The sequence below is a fragment of the Cryptomeria japonica genome, chromosome 10 (assembly GCF_030272615.1).
Source record: "Cryptomeria japonica chromosome 10, Sugi_1.0, whole genome shotgun sequence".
In the NCBI taxonomy this organism is placed as follows: Eukaryota; Viridiplantae; Streptophyta; class Pinopsida; order Cupressales; family Cupressaceae; genus Cryptomeria; species Cryptomeria japonica.
Window position 1 is genome coordinate 31,230,550 of NC_081414.1, and position 13,369 is coordinate 31,243,918.

General features: G+C 33.9%; 1 non-coding gene across 1 annotated transcript; it reads left to right on the forward strand.

Annotated features, from left to right (window-relative positions):
* The first annotated feature begins 12,923 nt into the window (after positions 1–12,923).
* TRNAE-UUC (transfer RNA glutamic acid (anticodon UUC)) lies at positions 12,924–12,997 on the forward strand. Its single transcript has one exon. It is a non-coding gene; the product is annotated as a tRNA-Glu (tRNA).
* Positions 12,998–13,369: the final 372 nt, after the last annotated feature.

The window sequence follows — 13,369 nt, forward strand, 5'->3', positions numbered from 1 at the left end:
GCGTTTAGATGTTGATGGTCTATCCTCAGACATAATTTCTGGCTGTTGTTCTTTGAATAGATATTCTGGTTTACCAAAGAATGGGCAATCAGTTTGTTTCACTTCCAGACTAAGTATTACAATAGTCCTGTGAAAACAAAAGACTTCTTCTTAAATTATTGCTCATTATACATAAACGAAATTTAAAAAAGATGAAACATATTGTATTTAATAATCATAGTTGATTTCCTACCTTGTGTTCCATATGTATCGGCATGTATAGGTCGATAACTGGACAATGGTGCCTATTTTAAGAATGTCTGAAAGTATCAGAGTAGCATATTTAGAAGGCAAGATTGCCAACTGCATGTATGTGCCATCAGATAAGACTAATTTATGTCTGTCAGTATCATCTTTGTTGTTCTGCATTTTCTGAAATGACAAGACTTGTAGCAATGCTGAAGGAAGGTCATCCCCAGCATTGATAGATTGAATTGCAAAAGGGGTAGGGACATACTCTTGGTTTTTTGCCTACAAAAAATAATATGAATATAGAGGATTTACTTTTAACGGCAACCAGCTCATATATTTCCTTGTTAATGTAAAGCTTATCTTAGTAAATGATGTAATCAAGCTATGTTATGTATACAATATGCATCTAGATTTGTACTATGCCATCCAAAAAGTATGCATGTGGTAATGAAAAGGATGGTATGGAAAAGACCAATGAATTGTCCAAAAAAGAGCATAAAAGCTTTCTATATTGAAAAGTTTTCATAATTTAGCTTACCAAATTATCAATAGTGGAGTGCTCTATGGATTCAGAGGTAGCTGCTGAAGATGCCATTGTGCATATATACCTTTTTAGAATTAAAAGTAAATTATAAGCATGATGAATTGTAGTTCTTATATCAGAATACAATCACAACATGATGCAAGCTTATCAAAGGTATATATGCACAAGCAGTGTAAAAGTAAGTGACAATAGACTAACGTCGTTACAGTTTTTTAATTTATTCTATATGGTAAGGAATTGATCATAATGTGATTGAAACATGCATTGAAAGCGATAATTGGTCATATGCTCATAAGCTCGGAAAACATTAAATATGATATAATGATTTATATATTTGAGAGTATATTAACAAAATATGAGTTTATCTAATCAAAGATCTTTGAAAATATGGGATGCCTCTGTCTGTTTCGAATGTTAACCAAAAAAAGAATGCAAGGGTTCAAAGATTGAATAATTACAACAACATAGGATCAACCCAAGCAACCCATCCAAGGTCGTTATCACTCCATTTAAATACTTTGTCTCACAATGTGAAAATAACCATTGGATCAACTAATTGTTCAGTAGTTGGTATTGGGATTGGTGCTACTTCAATACGATCTATGGTTGTTACAACACTAGAAAATGTAGAGGATTTATGTTCATAGTGGGCAATTATCTTTCTAAGGTTACTCTTTAGCTTGTTGCTTTCTTGCAACATGCTATCAATTACAGTGTTGATGTCCTCTCTTGCTTTCAAACTTGTATCCATTGTTGAAATTTGATACTGTTAGTGTCGTTGTTTTCTGTTTTAATGACAAAGTGGAAATGCATCACTACAAAAAGTGAACATACAAGAATAATAGAGAAAATCTTTAAGTAGATCACATTTTTTTTTGTCAACCATAATGAACTTAGTATTAACTAACTCTAAAAACTTGTAATAATAACGGCAACACATTAAGTTGTGTAAATTGTCATCTATATGTATACATGGATATATATTTAAGTATGAACATGAATGCTTTCAGTGTGCAACGTAAGTATGCAATTTTACAGTTGTCACAAAACCAGAATTATAAATATCAATTACAATATATTAATTTTCTAAATATGGAACATTTCTCAGTGGTTACTTAACTTGGAGATTAAAATCCTTCATGTGCACAAAGTCAGTTATCTGATTTGTGTTACCCTGACCAAATATTTTGTGAACCAACATTGTCTTGTGGTCATCTCCGTACGTGGGCTCTGTTGGCAAAGCAACGCTATCTTTAATGATTTCATCTAAAGGTTGTGCATGAAAGTTGGCGTTCTCTATGGCTGGTCGCAACCTTAAAATGCAATTTGTTTTGTTTTGTCTTATTCTCTTTATCCCAAGTGATGTTGTCTTTAATGATGTCTTTAATGATTTTGTCCTCGAGGTTGTGCATGAATGTCGACGTTCTTTATGGGTGTTTGCAACCTTAAAATGGAATTTGTTTTGTTGTTGTTGCCAATATTTCGCTCTGCAATTTTCGCTCTTGAAATGTTCGCATAGATTGTTGGGTTTGGTTCTCATTGTGACTGTTTTACTGGCCTTCCTTGTGAGCTTGACAACGTTAACGGTTTGAAGTTGCAAGGTAAGGTTCCATTTTTTTTAAATACGTTTTTATTTTGTATTGCATTTTTGTTTATAGCCTATTTTTTTTCTCGTTCCATGTGCTTGCAGGGTTGTTGCTTTGTTTATGTTATTTAACTATTTGTGGATGTGACTACTTTCAGACTACAACATAGAGTACACTATGTACATATACATACGCACATGTCTATATGTACATGCATGCATATATATATGCGTACATGTGTGTATTGATATACATGTATAGATGCCTACACATGCATGTGTGTATATATATGTACATATGCGTATGTACATATATATACAATTATTTTATGTTTTTTTATAAACTTTACAATGGAACCATTAAAACAGAGATTAAATAAAACTGTACATACACATGTATATATATATACTCTAACAATTCCTTAATCTCTGCACACATAAAGAACATCGACAATCATGCACAGCCTTGGGAACAAAATCATTAAAGGCAGCGTTGTTTGAGAAATAGAGCACATGCATGGAGATGACCATAGGAAAACATTCTTGACAAGAGAAAATGAAATTAGATTTTAGGGATCTAACCAGCAACTTGTTTGATTCGGCTACTTTATGAGCTTCATGAGTTGAATGCTTTGATGTTCTTGCAGGGTTGTTTGTTTAGTTATATTGTTTAGGTTTGTTTATGTTGTTTAACTGTTTGTGGTTGTTGTAGACAATATTTTGTTGTGTAAATCTTCGCATAAGGTTGTATATAGTTGTGGAGTTAGGTTTTGTTGTGGTTATGACAGTTTGATATGGTTTCTTTGTGAGGTCGACGCCATGAATGGTTTGAATTTCGAAGGTAAGCTTGGGTTTTATTTAAACTCTTATTTCTTTTGTAGTGCATTTTTTGTATGGTCTACTTATTTTCTCCTTTCCTCTGCTTGCAAGGTTGTCTTATTGTGAGTATTTTGCTCTGTAATTTTTCATTTAGTCTTAGGTTTTTTTTTAGCTGTGAGTATTTATTGCTCTGTGCACACGAAGGCTTTTAATTAGTAAGATAAATTGATAAAATGGTATATATATGTAGATCATGTGTTTTACACTGTAAAAATTCTCAAACTACAACATAGAGTACTCTATGTACATATACATACACACATGTCTATATGTACATATATATATATATATATATATGCGTACATGTGTGTATTGATATACACACATAGATGCCTACACATACATGTATGTATATATATGTACATATGTGTATGGACATATACATATAACAGTACTTCAATGTGTTCTAATATATATATATATATCTGTGTGTGTGTGTGTGTGTGTGTGTACAGTTTGTGCTACATTCACACTACAGTGTAGTCTTGCATCTAAGCTCGACGCCATGAATGGTTTGAATTTGGAAGGTAAGCTTGGGTTTTATTTAAACTCTTATTTCTTTTGTAGTGCATTTTTTGTATGGTCTGCTTATTTTCACCTTTCCTCTGCTTGCAAGGTTGTCTTAGCTGTGAGTATTTATTGCTCTGTGCACACGAAGGCTTTTAATCAGTAAGATAAATTGATAAAATGGTATATATATGTAGATCATGTGTTTTACACTGTAAAGATTCTCAGACTACAACATACAGTACTCTTTGTACATATACATACACACATGTCTATATGTACATACATGCATATATATATGCGTACATGTGTGTATTGATATACACACATATATGCCTACACATACATGTATGTATATATATGTACATATGTGTATGGACATATACATATAACAGTACTTCAATATATTATATATATACAGTTTGTGCTACATTCACACTATAGTGTAGCCTTGCATCGATATATATATATATATGTGTGTGTGTGTGTGTGTGTGTGTGTGTGTGTGTGTGTGCACACACACACACACACACACACACACACACACATATACATATATTGGTACTCTAACAATTTCTTAATATTTGCACACATAAAGAACGTTGACAGTCATGCACAGACTTGAGGACAAAATCATTAAAGATAGCATTGTTTGAGAAACAGAGCACATGCATGGAGATGGCCATAGGCAAAGATTCTTGACAATAGCAAAAGAAATTAGATTTTATGGATCTAACCAGCAAACGGAAAAAAATCTAACGTAAGACAAAATTTCATTAGTAACAGAATGGTCAAAACCTAAATACCTGGCAAAGTGAACAGAGACGATGCAGGCTGAAAGTAATCACGTCCACAAACATTTAAATAACATAACAAATGTAAGAATCCTGCAAGCACAACATACGCAAAATAAGGATGGTATTAAATAGTGCATTACAAATTTTGAAAAATTTAAAAACAAAATAAACAAGTACCTGACAACGTAAAACCATTAACGTCGACAACCTCAGAAACAAGCCCAATAAAAGAGTCTGCATTGGTGCACATAACCGGGCACGAAAAGATTAAAATAAAGTAATAAACTTAAATGACTAAATATCTCCAAATAGCAAAAAGCAAACTAAAACCCTTTTAACCTACAACAAAAGACACAAAGTAGCAACCTTGCAACTACACTAAACCGAGAAATAACCAGAGTACAGAAAAATGGACTACAAAACAAAAAAGAATCTAACCAAAATAAGAACTTACCTTGCAAATTCAAAACATTCACCGAGAGTGACAACAAAACCTAAGTCAACAACTATATCCAAAGCAATGTGAAAGTGCCTAGCAAACTGAAAGTAGTCATGGCCACAAACAGTTAAATAACATAGAGGAAGTAACCCCTGCAAGCAGAGCCAAGGAGGAAATAAGCAGAGTACAATAAAAAAGCATTACAAAACCGGAAAAAAATTTAATAAAATAAATGGTTACCTTAAGAATTCAAACCATTCACGGTCGATGACTATATGCAACCTTATGCGAATATTTGCAGATGGAAACATTGCCAACAACAACAAAACCAATTAGATTTTAGGGCGCATAAAGAATCTAAATAAAACGGGAACTAATGCCCACAACACACGGAACCACAAAATAAACAAGCTATAAACAAAATGGAATACAAAAGGAAAACGTATTTAAAAAAAATAGAAGCTTATCTTGCAACTTCAAACCAGGAACGGTGCCAAGCCAGAAGGAAGCTATGCGAACATTTGCAGAGCGAAAATTGCATAGTGAAATATTTGAACAAAGCCCAACAATCTATGCCAACATTTCCACAACAAAAATTGCAGAGCAAAATACTCGAACAAAGGGCAACAGTCTATGCGAACATTTGCAGAGCGTAAATTGCAGAGCGAAATACCGACGACAACAACAAAACAAACAACATTTTAGGGTTGCCAACACGCATAAAGAACGTCGACATTCGTGCACAACCTCGAGGACAAAATCATTAAAGACATCATTAAACACAGCAATTTCAATAGTCACGGCCACAAACAGTTAAATAACATAAACAAACAAACAACCCTGCAAGCACATCAAAGCATTCAAGGCATAAAGCTCATAAAGGAGTCTAATAAAACAAGCACGACCACAACAAAACCTAACTACACCACTACATACAAACGCATGCGAACAAAAAAACAAATTAAATATCACAAACTGACAATTTTGTAAGCACACAGAAGGAAAAACTAAGTAAAATGCATTAAAAAAAAAGAAAAGCAAACAAATAATACAGAGAACTACCTTGCAAATTCAAACCTTTCACAGCTTGGAACAACCTCGAAAATTGCTTCCAAAGTGGAAGGACCGAGGCCCACAAACAATTAAGCAATAGAAACAGAGGAGCAACCCTGCAAGCATATGGAAGCACAAAATAAATAGGCCATAAATAGAATGGAATATGAAAGAAAGTCATATCTCACAAAAACATAACCTTACCTTGCAAGTTCAAACCATTTACGGTGTCAACCTCAGAAGGAAGGGCAGTAAAATAGTCACAATGAGAACCAAACGTAACCACCAAAACAGTCAGAACGAGAACAAAACCCAACAATCTATGCGAACATTTGCAGAGCCAAAATTGCAGAGTAAACTATTCGAACAGAACCGAACAATCTATGCGAACATTTCTAGAGCAGAAATTGCAGAATGAGATATTGGAACAAACCCCAACAATCTATGCGAACATTTCCAAGCGAAAGTTGCAGAGCGAAATATTGCCCACAACACACGGAACCACAAAATAAACAAGCTATAATAAAAATGGAATACAAAAGGAAAAGGTATTTAAAAAAAATGGAAGCGTACCTTGCAACTTCAAACCAGTAACGGTGCCAAGAAACAACCATGCAAGCACATCAAAGCATTCAAGGCATAAAGCTCATAAAGGAGCCTAATAAAACAGGCACGACCACAACAAAACCTAACTGCACCACTACATACAAACGCATGCGAACAATAAAACAAATTAAATATCACAAACCTCGAAAAATGCTTCCAAATTGGAACGAGCGACGCCCACAAACAGTTAAGCAACAGAAACAGAGGAGCAACCCTACAAGCACACGGAAGAACCCAACAACCTATGCGGACATTTCCAGAGTGAAACTTCGAACAGAACCCAACAACCTATGCGGAGATTTCCAGAGCGAAAACTGCAGAATGAGATATTGGAACGGAACCCAACAATCTATGGGAACATTTCGAAGCGAAAGTTGCAGAGCGAAATATTGCCCACAAAACACGGAACCACAAAATAATTTGCAGAGCAAAAATTACAGAGCGAAATATTCGAACAAAGCCCAACAATCTATGCCAACATTTCCACAGCGAAAATTGCAGAGCAAAATACTCGAACAAAAGGCAACAGTCTATGCGAACATTTGCAGAGCGAGATATCGGTGACAACAACAAAACAAACAACATTTTAGGGTTGCCAACACGCATTAAGAACGTTGACATTCATGCACAGTCTCGAGGACAAAATCATTAAAGACATCATTAAACATAGCATTCATTGCGAAATAGACCGCAGGCACCGAGAGGACACACGCACACGCACGCACCGGAGGAAGAACGCCGCCGGCAAGACATTCCGGCGGCCGCCGTAATGTCTTGCAATTTTCTGACGGCTTTCTCCCACTAAAAGCCTATCGGCTTAATGATAGATTTGAAAAAAGGTATTGACATATATAAAAGTAGATTTTCTCAAACTCTTTCACAAAATGATTGCAAGAGATGTGGTCTCATGGAATGCAATGATTGTAGGATATGCACAAATTAATTGTTAAAAAATTCTTAAAAACTTATGAACAAATACACTTGGGAAACGTAAGACCAATCTGTATAATCATTTCCAACACCCTACTAGCCTATGCTAAAATGATAGATTTGAAAAAAGGTATGACGTAGATAAAAATCTAATTGAAAGTGGATTTTCTCAAATGTTGTAGGTGCAAGTCTTGCATTAGCTAGTATGAAAAGTTTTCATATGTATGACAATGCTTTAGATCAAATATCTTTGTTACAGCTAGATATTTCGAGTACTTTTATTACTCGTCAATATCTAGGTTTCAATTATTTTACTACTTATTTGCAATCAAGTAATATAATGGTTTTCCATTACAATATTTTTGTATATATTACAAGCATCGTATTTAAGAAACCAATGCACATGAGAGCTTTAATATTTCCTTGTTGCATAATGATTGTGTTGTTGTTCAAAGCAGAGATCTTGTGGACAAATACTCAGTCAATAAGATTTGAGATGAGAGGAGTAACAAGTGTAAAGAAATATATATATATAACAATTTGTCTGATGATTTCTGGACGGGGCTTTGCATAGTTATCTGTATCTCATAAAAGCTAAAGCGAAGATAGCGGATAATATGATATTACTACTTTCACCATCCACCACCTCTGTCTGAGCCTCCCAGCCGGAAATCCCTTATCTCGAAATTGCATTCTACTATTTCAGATATTGTAAATTGTTTTGGACCCAATCATGTGTAAAAGAATCTTGAAAAATCTTGATTGATCTCGTAACGCGATTTAAACATTTTTTATAAAAGTAATGCGTTAAGACCAACTGAAAGGATTGATATACTCTCGTGCCTACCAAAACCAGCGTAGCTATCAAACGGAAAAGGATTTATTCCTGGTGGACTACACTTTTTAAGAAGCAAATCACAATTCAGTTCATTCTACGCCTGTTTTAATGGCACTTTAGAAGAATGGAGAAAGGAGATCCGATTTTATAAAAAATAATTTAATTCATATATTATAGACTTGAATGTTCATCATACAGCTCTTAACAACATCAGGCTTACAATAGTTTTTAAAAAATGAAAAAAAACAAAAACAAAGATGTTCAACAGAAAAATATCAAAAGAAACTGAATAATATAAAATTAATTAAGTCCTTTCACTATCAATACTGTATTAATTAACACAGACATAATTAGCACATTCAGCATCAAGATAGGCAGTCTTTAAGTAGAAGGTTTTGTAAATTAATTAATTAAAAAAAACAGTATGATGTGAGATATGTCAATTAGATCACGTCACAAGCTATTACAATTAGATATTTCAAATATAAGATCCCACCAAAATATCACAAAATAAAATAGTACAATCTTACACTTACAAAATAAAATGATATTAACAAACATCAAAATACAGTGACAACCAACATATGCAATCATTTTCATTAATAATTTACTTTTAACTCTTCAAGTATCTATCACATCAAAAAGTGTAGGAGATAACTCCCTCAGTAATATCCATCTTACCAAAGTTATTATCATTGATTTCCATGTCATTAGGCTGATACACTTGCTACATCAAAAAGTGTAGGAGATAACTCCCTCAGTAATATCCATCTTACCAAAGTTATTATCATTGATTTCCATGTCATTAGGTCATATTTGCGATTTTTTTTTTTTTCTTAAAGATGATTGTAAGAGAACACTCCACCTTTCTAAGAGACACAAGAGAGGGGGCTAAAGTAGAATAGTTTGAGGATAGACCATGTATACTCATGCACTTTAATTTATGGTAGTGGGTAAGTACAAGATATTTATTATTTAAAACATATATGCATGTACAATTAGATCTATAATAAATTTAATATTTGAAATCAATATTCTAATAAGTAAATAATTTTTTATTTTTTATTTTTTTAATTATTATTATTATTATTATGCATTTAACATTTAGGAGGATCTTCAGTCTGGGGATCACTTAACTAGGAGTTGCTAACAAATCTCTACATAGTAGAACTTGGACAAGACATAGTAGAACTAACTAGTGCTAAGCTACTATACAGACTACACCATATACATGAGCTACTACCATGAGTGAGAGCAATGTTCAGCCACATGATATACATGTTATGGATTAGAATATATACAATAGAAAACAAAAATCTAGCCGACAACAGGAGTATTATGAAGAAATGATGGCAGAAGCTGGAACAAGATATGAAGAACATTAGGCATGAGGGAATATTATTCCCAAATCACCTCCTTTTGCTTACTTTCTATCGAGTTTGTCTTAGCTCAAATATGTAGAATCCTGCATTCCCTAGGATCTTGCTAGAAAGATAAGCTACTACAATGAAAGACTCTCGATCGCGTTGAACCTTGAAACCCTCTTTTCCTGCAACCACTGCTTGGGGACTGTGAATTCTCATACGCTATGAGAAGAGATAGGGCTCTGAATTTATTTTGGATTGTCTCCATCTTTGCAAGACCTAGGATATCACCAAATGAATACAGAGTGTGACCAAGTGTTTCTTCATTATTGATTTCCAGGGCAATCTTGAAGGCATTGTATACCGATACAATTTTGGGTTTCTTTTGTAGGTCTTCTCTGAAGAACAATCACCGAATCTCCACCGCAATTACAAAGAAATCATATTTCCTAACTGCAACATCCAATGCTTGATCTGTGTTAGGTACTCCTCATGAACAAACTTGGTTGCAATGTGGTTTATTTTGTTAAAATCATGACAGAGATCATAGCAATTAGACGCAAAGACTGATAGAAATTGAGAAGCAAACAATGACCGAGGAGATTGGGGGAAAAGAGCATGCTTGCCAATAATATCACAAATAGCATCTTGCACCACTGAGTTCTTCAACATGAAGATACAGGATAAATGAAGGCTTGAGAACAACCTGAAATTGAAAATTCCTAGCATTTCATTGGGAACTTAATACTAAAATTATAAGGTTGATACATGCGGATTGATTTATTGGCAGAAGTAGCCATCACCGCCTCAGCTTGATATCCTGATCGAATGAAAAGCAGCAAGAAAACTAGGGGAAGAGCACCAGAAGTCGTCATAGCTAACTTTGCGCACCCACAGATCCTAAACGGTACATTGGATTTATTTATTTTTTTTAGTTGTCTTCGTATGCGACTTAACTACTTCTAGATATTGATTTGGCTTTTGGGTAGTAATGATGCACACTGTGGAATCAGTTATGCGCACAAAGGTCAAAAAGTACACATTTCAAAGTGTCACCTGATACCTAACTAAAGATGTTCCAGTAACCGTCCACTCAAAATCGCCAGTACTTGTGGACAAATGTCCCAATAGTTTTGCACAAACGTTCCAATAGTGGTGCACAAATAGGCCAATTATGAACAAAAAATTACAAAAAATGATCAGTTATTTTTACAAAACAAATTTATTAATGGTGTTTTCACGATGACAGCTATTGGGGGGTCACTATGACAATAAGATGGCGTCTATTGGAACTATGACGGCTATTGGTACTCTTCCCCTAGGTGAAAAGGATGAGGGGAATGGCAGGACAAGTGGGGATATAAGCATCTCCACACATGTGGGAAAGGACTAATGAAATCATCCAGAACATCATGTTTGATAGCAGAATGGGAACAATGGCAGAGGAGTACACAAGTGGCAAGCTTGAAAGAGAAAAGAGAAACAAAGAAAGTACAATACATAAATGGACAAGTAAAATTACACTCGGGATGAGATTTGCAAGTACCAGACAATCATAAAGAGGAAGAGGAGAGTTGGATCTAGTTGTCCAAATCAATCTTGAACATGAGCCAGCACCATCAAGTAAGATCTCATGTAATCCTCGACAACACTTAGAGGAAGTGCATACAATGCATCTGTCAAACAAGAAGTTACATTTGGTATTAAATAACACCTCTGTGAAACCCAAAAAAAGAGTTAAAAAATATTTAATAAGATCTTTGAAGTTCCTCATTTAGGTCTACATATTTTGATAGATCAGTGTGGGTGAATGTTTTCTCCCCTCATGAAAGAGGAGAACCAACTTGGGAATTTTTTTCTATCCCTTCTAAAATGTTGGTGTATTCTCATCTTACCTAAATAGATTTATCTTCAGAGTTCTAACTAAAAGTGGATAGAGATATTGAGATGAAATTGATATATAGTGAAGAGGAAAAGAGGAAAACTTCTACTAAGGTGTCTTTGTGGCAAAATGCTTTATCAATGTCACCAAGTTATGAGTAGTCCTCAATCAGATGAGGTTACTTGAAAAAAAACACTTTAGATTTATTTGGTAATCTTGCTTCAAGTGTATACAATTTTTAAGATAGTTAGATGTAAGCATGTAGTTATAAATGAACATGTCTAAGTCCCCTCTCAAGCTTGTTTTGTAGGAGCATATGAACCCAATTTTGAAGAGAGTTGAATATTTAGGTGAGGTTCATGCTAAGGAGTTTCTTGTCTTGTGTTATCCATCTTGAAAGAGAAAGTTTTCTTATTTTCTATAGGGGACTTCCTTTTTACTGAGGAAGACATAATTTTACATTGTGGGGGGGGCTTCCTTTTTAGTGGGGAAGACAATTTTACATTGTGAGGTACTTATCTTTTGAGAATGGAGGATGAGAAATGGTCTCTAATAGAAAATCAGTTTCACATAAGAAAGTCCCTTCTTTAATGACTTTGAGTTCTCGTAAGAAAAAGAGATAAGAAAGTATGTTCAATACTAGATTATCATCCATACACATTTAATAATTTTATAAAAAAAAAAAATGCCCTAATAAAACTTATACTTATTATATAAAAAATTTGAGATAACTCAAGTATCTTAATTAAAAATCAATTGAATAAAAGGAAACAAGATACTCACAATACATGCCTTCAAGGACATCAAGGATAAGTTTATTAATATCCTAACCATGAGCTCGTGGTATAATTTATTCAGTGAGGAGTATATTGAGAAGTTGGAGGTGCTCATCATCAATTTGTATAAGAAAAAAAATGGTTTGCAGAAATTAGATTGCTTGGATAGGATGTCCCATACACTATCCTTAACCTCAGACATTTAAATTATCTTCTTCTTCTATATTTAAATATCGCGTATTATAAATTTCAATTTCAATAAAAACCGACACACTTCTTCGTTAAGAATTTTAAAAAAAACATATTTTCTTTCTAAGCTTACCCCCCTATAAACTAGTGTTTTATAGACATTTGGAGAGCCACCCTTTCAAAATATTTCATTAAATGACCTTTGAAACCCAATTTAAACACGAACAAGGAATATATAGACGAATTAAATAGACACGAATGTTATACATTATCTATAAATTTGTTCTCGTAGAAAATTACATATCCGTTGTCGTCTAGTCCGGTTAGGATATCTGGCTTTCACCCCGACGACCCGGGTTCAAATCCCGGCAACGGAATTTTTTGCTCTTTTGCAAACTCAAAGAAACGAAACTATACATATACGAATCTGAGAATTAATGTGAAAATAATTTTGAACTAACCTGCGCTCTAGTGCAAAAAACAATTCTGTAAAAAATACGATTTGGACGCTACCACGCTTGAAAGAAAAACTTCAATTTACCAGCGGGAGTATCCCCGACTGCATATATATACCAATTTATAAATGTTATTTTTAATTTTTTTATATTTATTATTAAATATTAATTAGCAAATGTATCTTGGTGTGTAATGGGTATGTCAAAGATGTGTGAAAGGTCAATTAGGGAAAAAATTGGTCTATTTTTTGCATAAATTTGTGTAGAAAATTAGATAGATTGATAGGCCATTTA